This window comes from Arachis stenosperma, chromosome 5 (genome assembly GCF_014773155.1).
Source record: "Arachis stenosperma cultivar V10309 chromosome 5, arast.V10309.gnm1.PFL2, whole genome shotgun sequence".
NCBI classification, from domain to species: Eukaryota; Viridiplantae; Streptophyta; class Magnoliopsida; order Fabales; family Fabaceae; genus Arachis; species Arachis stenosperma.
In genome coordinates, this window is record NC_080381.1 from 47,493,741 (window position 1) to 47,503,566 (window position 9,826).

Here is a 9,826-nt window from a genome sequence, read left to right on the forward strand (position 1 = left end):
TTCTTTGATAAGTTCGAATTTTCTACTTCTGTCTTCCATTTTTCTTCCTCTGACACCTCAAGGAATCTCTATACTGTGACATAGAGGATTCCATATTTTCTTGTTTTCTTCTCTTTCATATGAGCAGGAACAAAGACAAAGGCATTCTTGTTGAAGCTGACCCTGAACCTGAAAGGACCTTGAAGCGGAAGCTAAGAGAAGCTAAGGCACAACTCTCTATTGAGGACCTGACCGAATTCTTCAAAGAAGAAGAAGACATGGCAGCCGAAAATAACAATAATGCAAACAATGCAAGGAAGGTGCTGGGTGACTTTACTGCACCTACTCCTGATTTTTATGGGAGAAGCATCTCTATCCCTGCCATTGGAGCAAACAACTTTGAGCTTAAGCCTCAATTGGTTTCTCTAAATGCAACAGAATTGCAAGTTCCATGGACTTCCAATGGAAGATCCTCATCAGTTTTTAGCTGAGTTCTTGCAAATCTGTGACACAGTCAAGACTAATGGGGTTGACCCTGAGGTCTATAGACTGATGCTATTACCTTTTGCTGTAAGAGACAGAGCTAGGATATGGTTGGACTCTCAACCTAAAGAAAGCCTGGACTCTTGGGAAAAGCTAGTCAATGCCTTCTTGGCAAAGTTCTTTCCACCCCAAGGATGGAGTAAGCTTAGAGTGGAAGTCCAAACCTTCAGACAGAAGGATGGAGAATCCCTCTATGAAGCTTGGGAAAGATACAAACAATTAATCAGAAAATGTCCTTCTGACATGCTTTCTGAATGGAGCATCATAGGTATTTTCTATGATGGTCTCTCTGAACTATCCAAGATGTCTTTGGATAGCTCTGCTGGAGGATCTCTTCATCTGAAGAAGACGCCTACAGAGGCTCAGGAACTAATTGAAATGGTTGCAAATAACCAATTCATGTACACTTCTGAAAGGAATCCTGTGAACAATGGGACAAGTCAGAAGAAAGGAGTTCTTGAGATTGACACTCTGAATGCCATATTGGCTCAGAATAAAATATTGACTCAACAAGTCAATTTGTTTTCTCAAAGTCTGTCTGGAATGCAAAATGCACCATGCAGTACTAAGGATGCTTCATCTAAGGAAGAAGCCTATGATCCTGAGAACCCTTCAATGGAAGAGGTGAATTACCTAGGAGAACCCTATGGAAACACCTATAATTCTTCATGGAGAAATCACCCAAATTTCTCATGGAAGAATCAAGAGAGACCTCAACAAGGTTTCAATAATAATGATGGAAGAAACAGGTTTAACAATAGCAAGCCTTTTCCATCATCTTCTCAGCAACAGACAGAGAGTTCTAAGCAGAATACCTCTGACTTAGCAACAATGGTCTCTGATCTAATCAAAACCACTCAAAGTTTCATGAATGAAACAAGGTCCTCCATCAGAAATTTGGAAGGACAAGTGGGACAGCTGAGCAAGAAAATTACTGAACTCCCTCCTAGTACTCTCCCAAGTAATACAGAAGAAAATCCAAAAGGAGAGTGCAAAGCCATAGACATGGCCGAATATGGAGAGGAAAGAGAGGAGGAGGACGCCACTGAGGAAGACCTCAGTGGGCGTATACCAATCTCCTCTGAGTTCCTCAATGAGGAACAATGGGAATCTGAGGCTCAAAATGAGACCATAGAGATTCCATTGGACTTACTTCTGCCATTCATGAGCTCTGATGAGTATTCTTCCTCTGAAGAGGATGAGTATGTCACTGAAGAGCAAGTTGCTAAGTACCTTGGAGCAATCATGAAGCTAAATGACAAGTTATTTGGAAATGAGACTTGGGAGGATGAACCTCCTTTGCTCACCAAAGAACTGGATGACTTGTCTAGGCAGAAATTACCTCAAAAGAGACAAGATCCTGGGAAGTTTTCCATACCTTGTACCATAGGCACCATGACCTTCAAGAAGGCTCTGTGTGACTTAGGGTCAAGTGTAAACCTCATGCCTCTCTCTGTAATGGAGAAGCTAGGGATCTTTGAGGTACAAGCTGCAAGAATCTCACTAGAGATGGCAGACAACTCAAGAAAACAAGCTCATGGACTTGTAGAGAATGTTTTGGTTAAGATTGAAGACCATTACATCCCTACTGATTTCATAGTCCTAGAGACTGGGAAGTGCATGGATGAATCTATCATCCTTGGCAGACCCTTCCTAGCCACAGCAAAGGCTGTGATTAATGTTGATGGAGGTGAACTGATCATTCAAGTGAATGAAGAATCCCTTGTGTTTAAGGCTCAAGGATACCCCTCTGTCATCATGGAGAAGAAGCATGAAGAGCTTCTCTCAAATCAAAGACAAACAGAGCCCCCACAGTCAAACTCTATGTTTGGTGTTGGGAGGCCACAACCAAACTCTAAGTTTGGTGTTGAACCCCCACATTCAAACTCTAAGTTTGGTGTTGGGAGGTTCCAACATTGCTCTAAGTATCTGTAAGGCTCCATGAGAGCCCTCTGTCAAGCTACTGACATTAAAGAAGCGCTTGTTGGGAGGCAACCCAATGATTATATTTCATCTATTTTCTTTTGTTATTTTATGTTTTTTGTAGGTTGATGATCATAAGAAGTCACAAAATCTATTGAAAAAGCAAAAACAGAATGAAAAACAGGAAGAAAAACAGCACACCCTGGAGGAAGAACTCACTGGCGTTTAAACGCCAGTGAGGCTAGCAGTTGGGCGTTTAACGCCCAGTCTGGCACCATTCTGGGCGTTTAATGCCAGAAAGGGGCACCAGACTGGCGTTAAACGCCAGGAAAGGGCAAGAACCTGGCGTTAAATGCCAGGAATGGGCACCAGCCCGGCGTTTAACGCCAGAAATAGCTCAAAACGTGATTTTGAGCAACATTTGGTGCAGGGATGACTTTTCCTTGACACCACAGGATCTGTGGACCCCACAGGATCCCCACCTACCCCACCACCACTCTCTTTCTTCTTCACCCATTCACCAATCACCTCTACCACTCTCCCTCTCCTCCATTTCTTCTTCTTCTACTCTCTTCTTTCTTCTTTTGCTCGAGGACGAGCAAACCTTTTAAGTTTGGTGTGGTAAAAGCATTGCTTTTTGTTTTTCCATAACCATTTATGGCATCCAAAGCCGGTTCAACTGAGAAGGCATGACCTCAAGCCCATCACTAAGAAGAAGATGGAGCAAACAAGAGACCCCTCTCATCATGAGATCCCTGAAATACCTCAAGGGATGCACTTTCCTCCACAAGACTATTGGGAGCAACTGAACACCTCCCTAGGAGAATTAAGTTCCAACATGGGACAACTAAGGGTGGAGCACCAAGAACATGCCATCCTCCTCCATGAAATTAGAGAAGATCAAAGAATCATGAGAGATGAGCAACAAAGACAAGGAAGAGACATTGAGGAGCACAAGCACTCCATAAGACCTTCAAGAGGAAGAACAAGCCGCCATCACTGAGGTGGACCCGTTCTTTAATCTCCTTGTTCTTTATTTTTTCTGTTTTTCGAATTTTTATGCTTATGTTTATCCATGTTTGTGTCTTATGATCATTAGTGTCTTAGTGTCTATGCCTTAAAGCTATGAATATGAATCCATCACCTTTCTTAAATGAAAACTGTTTTTATCACAAAAGAACAAGAAGTACAGGATTTCAAATTCATCTTTAAAACTAGCTTAATTAGTTTGATGTGGTGGCAATACTTTTGTTCTCTGAATGTATGCTTAAACAGTGCATATGTCTTTTGAATTTGTGGTTCATGAATGTTAAAATTGTTGGCTCTTGAAAGAATGATGAAAAAGGAGACATGTTACTGAGGATCTGAAAAATCATAAAAATGATTCTTGAAGCAAGAAAAAGCAGTGAATACAAAAAAGAAAAAAAAAAAGAGAAGCAGAAAAACGAAAAAAAAAGGGGAGAAAGAAAAAAATAAAGTTGTGATCCAAGGCAAAAAGAGTGTGCCTAAGAACCCTGGACACCTCTAATTGGGGACTTTAGCAAAGCTGAGTCACAATCTGAAAAGGTTCACCCAATTATGTGTCTGTGGCATGTATGTATCCGGTGGTAATACTGGAAGACAGAGTGCTTTGGGCCACAGCCAAGACTCAATAAAGTAGCTGTGTTCAAGAATCATCATACTTAACTAGGAGAATCAATAACACTATCTGGATTCTGAGTTCCTAAAGAAGCCAATCATTCTGAATTTCAAAGGATAAAGTGAGATGCCAAAACTGTTTGGAGGCAAAAAGCTACTAGTCCCGCTCATCTAATTTGGAGCTATGTTTCATTGATAATTTGGAGTCTATAGTATATTCTCTTCTTTTTATCCTATTTTGATTTTCAGTTGCTTGGGGACAAGCAACAATTTAAGTTTGGTGTTGTGATGAGCGGATAATTTGTACACTTTTTGGCATTGTTTTTAGTATATTTTTAGTATGATCTAGTTAGTTTTTAGTATATTTTTATTAGTTTTTAGTTAAAATTCACTTTTCTGGACTTTACTATGAGTTTGTGTGTTTTTCTGTGATTTCAGGTATTTTCTGGCTGAAATTGAGGGACCTGAACAAAAATCTGATCCAGAGACTCAAAAGGACTGTAGATGCTGTTGGATTCTGACCTCCCTGCACTCGAAGTGGATTTTCTGGAGCTACAGAAGCCCAATTGGCGCGCTCTCAACGGCATTGGAAAGTAGACATCCTGGGCTTTCCAGCAATATATAATAGTCCATACTTTGCCCAAGATTTGATGGCCCAAACCGGCGTTCAAAGTCACCTCAAGAAATTCCAGCGTTAAACGCCGGAACTGGCACCTAATTGGGAGTTAAACGCCCAAACTGGCACTAAAGCTGGCGTTTAACTCCAAGGAGAGTCTCTACACGAAATTTCTTCATTGCTCAGCCCAAACACACACCAAGTGGGCCCCGGAAGTGGATTTTTATGTCATTTACTCATCTATGTACTAGTTTTCTATAAGTAGGACCTTTTACTATTGTATTTTAATCTTCGGACATCTAGTTCTTAGATCAGATCTTGGTTCTTCTGGTTCCCTCTCTGGGGCCGAAACCAATGATCACTTTTGTTCTTATGTATTTTCAACGGTGGAGTTTCTACACACCATAGATTAAGGTGTGGAGCTCTGCTGTACCTCGAGTATTAATGCAATTACTATTGTTCTTCCATTCAATTCCGCTTGTTCTTGTTCTAAGATATCACTTGTTCTTCAACTTGATGAATGTGATGATCCGTGACACTCATCATCATTCTCACCTATGAACAAGGTGACTGACAACCATTCTTGTTCTACAAGCATTCGAGGCTTAGTGAATATCTCTTGGATTCTTTAATCGGAATCTTCGTGGTATAGGCAGGACCTGATGGCGGCATTCAAGAGAATCCGGAAGGTCTAAACCTTGTCTGTGGTATTCTGAGTAGGATTCAATGACTGAATGACTGTGACATGCTTCAAACCTGTAACCTACTGGGCGTTAGTGACAGACGCAAAAGAGGGATTCTATTCCGGTAGGGGAGGGAACCAAACCGGTGATTGGCAGTACTGTGACAGAGTGCGTGCATTAGCTTTCACTGCGCGGATGGGAGGTAGCTGCTGACAACAGTGAAACCCTACACGAGCTTGCCATGGAAAGGAGTAAGAAGGATTGGATGAAGACATTAGGAAAGCAGAGAGACGGAAGGGAAGGCATCTTCATTCGCTTATCTGAAGCTCTTACACCAATGATATACATAAGTATCTCTATCTTTATCTTTATGTTATTTTCGTCCATCACTATACCCATTTGAGTCTGCCTGACTGAGATTTACAAGGTGACCATAGCTTGCTTCATACCACCAATCTCCATGGGATCGACCCTTACTCGCGTAAGGTTTATTACTTGGACGACCCAGTGCACTTGCTGGTTAGTTGTGTGAAGTTGTAGTGATCACAATTTCGTGCACCAATGGTGTACACTGGAGGCAGCTGGGATGGAATAGTGGGGAGGTGAGGTGGTATAGATAGGAAGTATGTAGAGACCACTTCATCTCTTGGCGAGAAATCTTCTGTAGGGATTTTCATCTTTTTCCATCCCCTTGGGACCTTTTTTCTTGTGTCTATTGATTCCAACTTGTTCCTTGTGGTTTCCTTTTTGAGAATGGTTTTGTTGTCTATTTCATGTGATTCTGGTGGGTCTGGTTCTTTTTGGATTACACTTGGCTGTTGCTCCTTCTGATCACATTAGTTGTTAACCATAGGAGTCCTTATGTGTGGTGCTTGTGCTTCCTTGTTTGGCTCCTCCATCAGCTCTTTGTTATCATGGTCTGCTTCTTGTGAAAGGTTGAAAACATTGAAAGTGAGATGATCATCATGTATTCTCAACACTAGCTCTCCTCGTTCCACATCTATGAGTGCTCTGGCTGTGGCTAAGAATGACCTTCCCAGAATGATGGGGTAAATAGGGTTCTCATCCATTTCCAGGACAACAAAGTCTGTGGGGTGGAAGTAGTTCCCAACCTTCACTAGCACATTCTCAACCACTCCTATTGCCTGTTTTTGAGTTTTGTCAGCCAATTTAATAATTACATCTGTGGGTGTTAGCTCATTGATTTGAAGCTTTTTCATGAGGGATAGAGGCATTAAGTTGATGCTTGCTCCCAGGTCACATAGTCCTTTATCAATCATTGTTTCTCCTATGGCATAGGGAATATGGAAACTCCCTGGATCCTTCCTCTTTGTGGGTGGCCCTGGTTGAATGAGAGCACTGCAATCCCTATTCAACTTTATTATTTGTCCACCTTTCAATGAACTCTTTCTGGCTAACAGCTCCTTTATATACTTTATGTAGGAAGGCATTTGCTGGAGGGCTTTAATAAATGGTATATTTACATCAAGAGATGCAAACATGTCGAGGAATCTTGAATACATTCTCCTTGCTACACCACCTTTAAGCCTTTGGGGAAAGGGTGCATATAGGTTAAGTGTCTCCTTCTTCTTCTGCTCTTCCTTGAGTGTGGGTTGAGGTGCATGGCTCATTTCTTCCTGGTTTCCCTTTTGATTGTCTTGGAGGTGTTCTACTTCATTCATACTCCTCTCATCACTTGTGGTGATCATCTTACACTCTTTCCACCTTACTTTCTTTGTTTCTCCTCTTGGGTTCTTTTCCGTGTCACTAGAAAATCCATCAGTGGGTTTGGGAATTTGTTGAGATAGATACCCTACTTGGGACTCCAGTCTCTTGATGTTTTCTCCTTGGTTTTTGATATTGGCTCGCACTTCTTCCTTAAACACCTTGTTGTCTTGGACTTCTCTACATAAATCTTCAAGTAGAGCCTCAATCTTTAAAAGTCTATCCTCTGTTAGTGATGGTGGATTGAGATTAAATGGTTGAGAAGGGTGGTTAGGTGGTTGTTGATAGGGTCTCTACGAGGTATGTTGGTGAGTTGTATTGTTGTTGGGGTTAAGGTTGTGGCATCTCTGGTCTTGACCTTGGTCTTGTTGATTTCCCCAACAAAAGTTGGGGTGATTTCTCCATCCAGAGTTGTAGGTTTTGGAGTATGGGTCATGGATTTCTCTAGGTGAGTTTCCAACATAGTTGGCTTGTTCCCAGTCACCTTATTCTCCTATATTCACTCCTTCTTGACTTGGTGATGAAGTGATGACTGCTGCAACTTGGTTTTCCTCCACCTTCTTGGTGAGATCAGCTAGCTGCTTGGTGATCATCTTATTTTGAGCTAGCAATGCATCTATGTGGTTCAGTTCCATTACTCCTCGAGTGTTACTTCTTTCAGAGGCATAGAAGTAGTCATTCTCAGCTACTGTTTCAATGACATCTATGGCTTCTTCAATAGTTTTCTTCTTGTTTAGAGAGCCCCATGATGAATGATCTACAACCTTCTTTGACTCATAGGAAAGACCTTCATAGAAAATGTGAAGTTGAACCCATTCATTGAACATATCTGGTGGGCATCTTCTTGTTAAGTCCTTAAACTTCTCCCATGCCTCATAGAGAGTCTCACATCTTGTTGCCTTAAAGTCTGCACCTCAGCTCTCAGCCTGTTAATTCTTTGAGGAGGGTAGAATCTTGCCAAAAATTTGTTCACCACATCTTCCCAATTTGTCAAGCTCTCCTTTGAAAAGGATTCGAGCCACTTGGATGCCTTGTCCCTTAGTGAAAAAGGGAAGAACAGCAGCCTATAGACATCCGGATGGACTCCATTAGACTTCACAGTGTCACAAATTCTCAAGAAGGTGGTTAGATATTGATTGGGGTCTTCTTGAGCACTTCCTCCAAATGAGCAGTTGTTCTGAACAAGGGTGATGAGCTGGGGTTTTAGTTCAAAGTTGTTGGCATGTATGGTGGGCTTTTGGAAGCTACTTCCACAGTTTCCTGGATTTGGATTGATGTAGGAGCCTAGAACTCTCCTTTCTTGCCCAGCATGATTTGCAGGGCCTTCTCTAGCATGGTTGTGAGCTTCTTCTTCATGATTATTTTCCAAGTTCTCTTCCATGTTGGGTTCAAAGTATTCTTCCACTTCCTCAGCACCAACAACTCCTTTCCCTCTTGCTTCCCTCCTTAATCTCCGAGGGTTCTCTCAGGTTCTGAATCGAAGGAAGTTGAGGTCCCCCCTTCTTCTCCCTGTCATACAACTAACAAAATACGCAACAAGAAATAAAATGAAGAGGTTATTCTCGTTAGAGTGATTGTTAGTGTGAGTGATGCAAATGATCAAACAGTTAGTGGGTTAGTGAGCAGAATTGTAGATAATAACAAAGAAAGAAAGAAAAATAGAGAGGGTATAGAGGATGAGGAAGAAGTTAAACAAAGTGAAAATAAATGACTGAATAAAGTAAACAAACAAGGAAAAATGCCCAATCTAGTGAGCTTCCAACTTAATCATTGTTGATACAAAATCAATCCTCGACAACAGTGCCAAAAACTTGATGCATGAAAACTTGTCTCTCAACAAATTTCCCTTCGGCAAGTATACCGAATTTGTTGTCAAGTAAAAACTCACAATAGAGTGAGGTTGAATCCCACAGGGATTGATTGGTCAAGCAACTTTAGTTGGAAGAGTATGCTAGTTGAGCTAAACAGAGTATAGTTTGAGAATTGCAAAAATTTAAATGGCGGAAAAGTAAATAGCAGAAAATAAAGTGCAGAATCTAAAATGGGGATTTGGGGTAATGAGCATGAACATAAATGACATAAAATAAAGAGAATGGGTAAGATCAGAAATGGGGGATTCATTGGGCTCAGGAGATGTTGTATTCTCCGGATCAAGTTCATTTTCATCTCTTCCTCAATCAATGCATCTATTGTTCTCCTTGGCAATCTTAGGTGATTAGATTCCAATTCCTTGGTAATCCAATCTCTCTAAGCTTAAACAATTTCCCAATTCCTTGATTTAATTACTCATGGGAAGAGATGAAGTATGGTCACTGATTATACCACATGTATTTTCAAATCAAAGTGTTGGGAGGATTACATGTCACTATATCTGCCCAAACCCCAATTTGGTCCAACATGAGAAACCATTTCTAGCATGATCTCCTCATCTCTTTTCCAAGGCTCAGGGGAGATCCAATTATGGAGAGTTTCTTTTCCAAGACAACTAACCAATTGACTTAAGATCAAAAGCTTTCTAGTAAATCAAAAGAGAAGAAAGAAGAAGATAATGAAAACTATAATTGATCCATCAAAATTACAACAGAGCTCCCTAACCCAATGAAAGGGGTTTAGTTGTTCATAGCTCTAGAAATGGAAAATGGCAAAAAATAATACATCCCAGCTAAAAGTGCAGAAAAGTAAATATACAGAGAGTAGTTCCCCAAAGTGCCAAGCTTCT

The 9,826-nt window shown here is 41.0% G+C and overlaps 1 non-coding gene across 1 annotated transcript; it reads right to left on the reverse strand.

Annotated features, from left to right (window-relative positions):
- Positions 1 to 663: 663 nt before the first annotated feature.
- Positions 664 to 771, reverse strand: LOC130984738 (small nucleolar RNA R71). The gene has a single exon (XR_009088651.1). It is a non-coding gene; the product is annotated as a small nucleolar RNA R71 (small nucleolar RNA).
- Between the last annotated feature and the right edge of the window lie 9,055 nt (positions 772 to 9,826).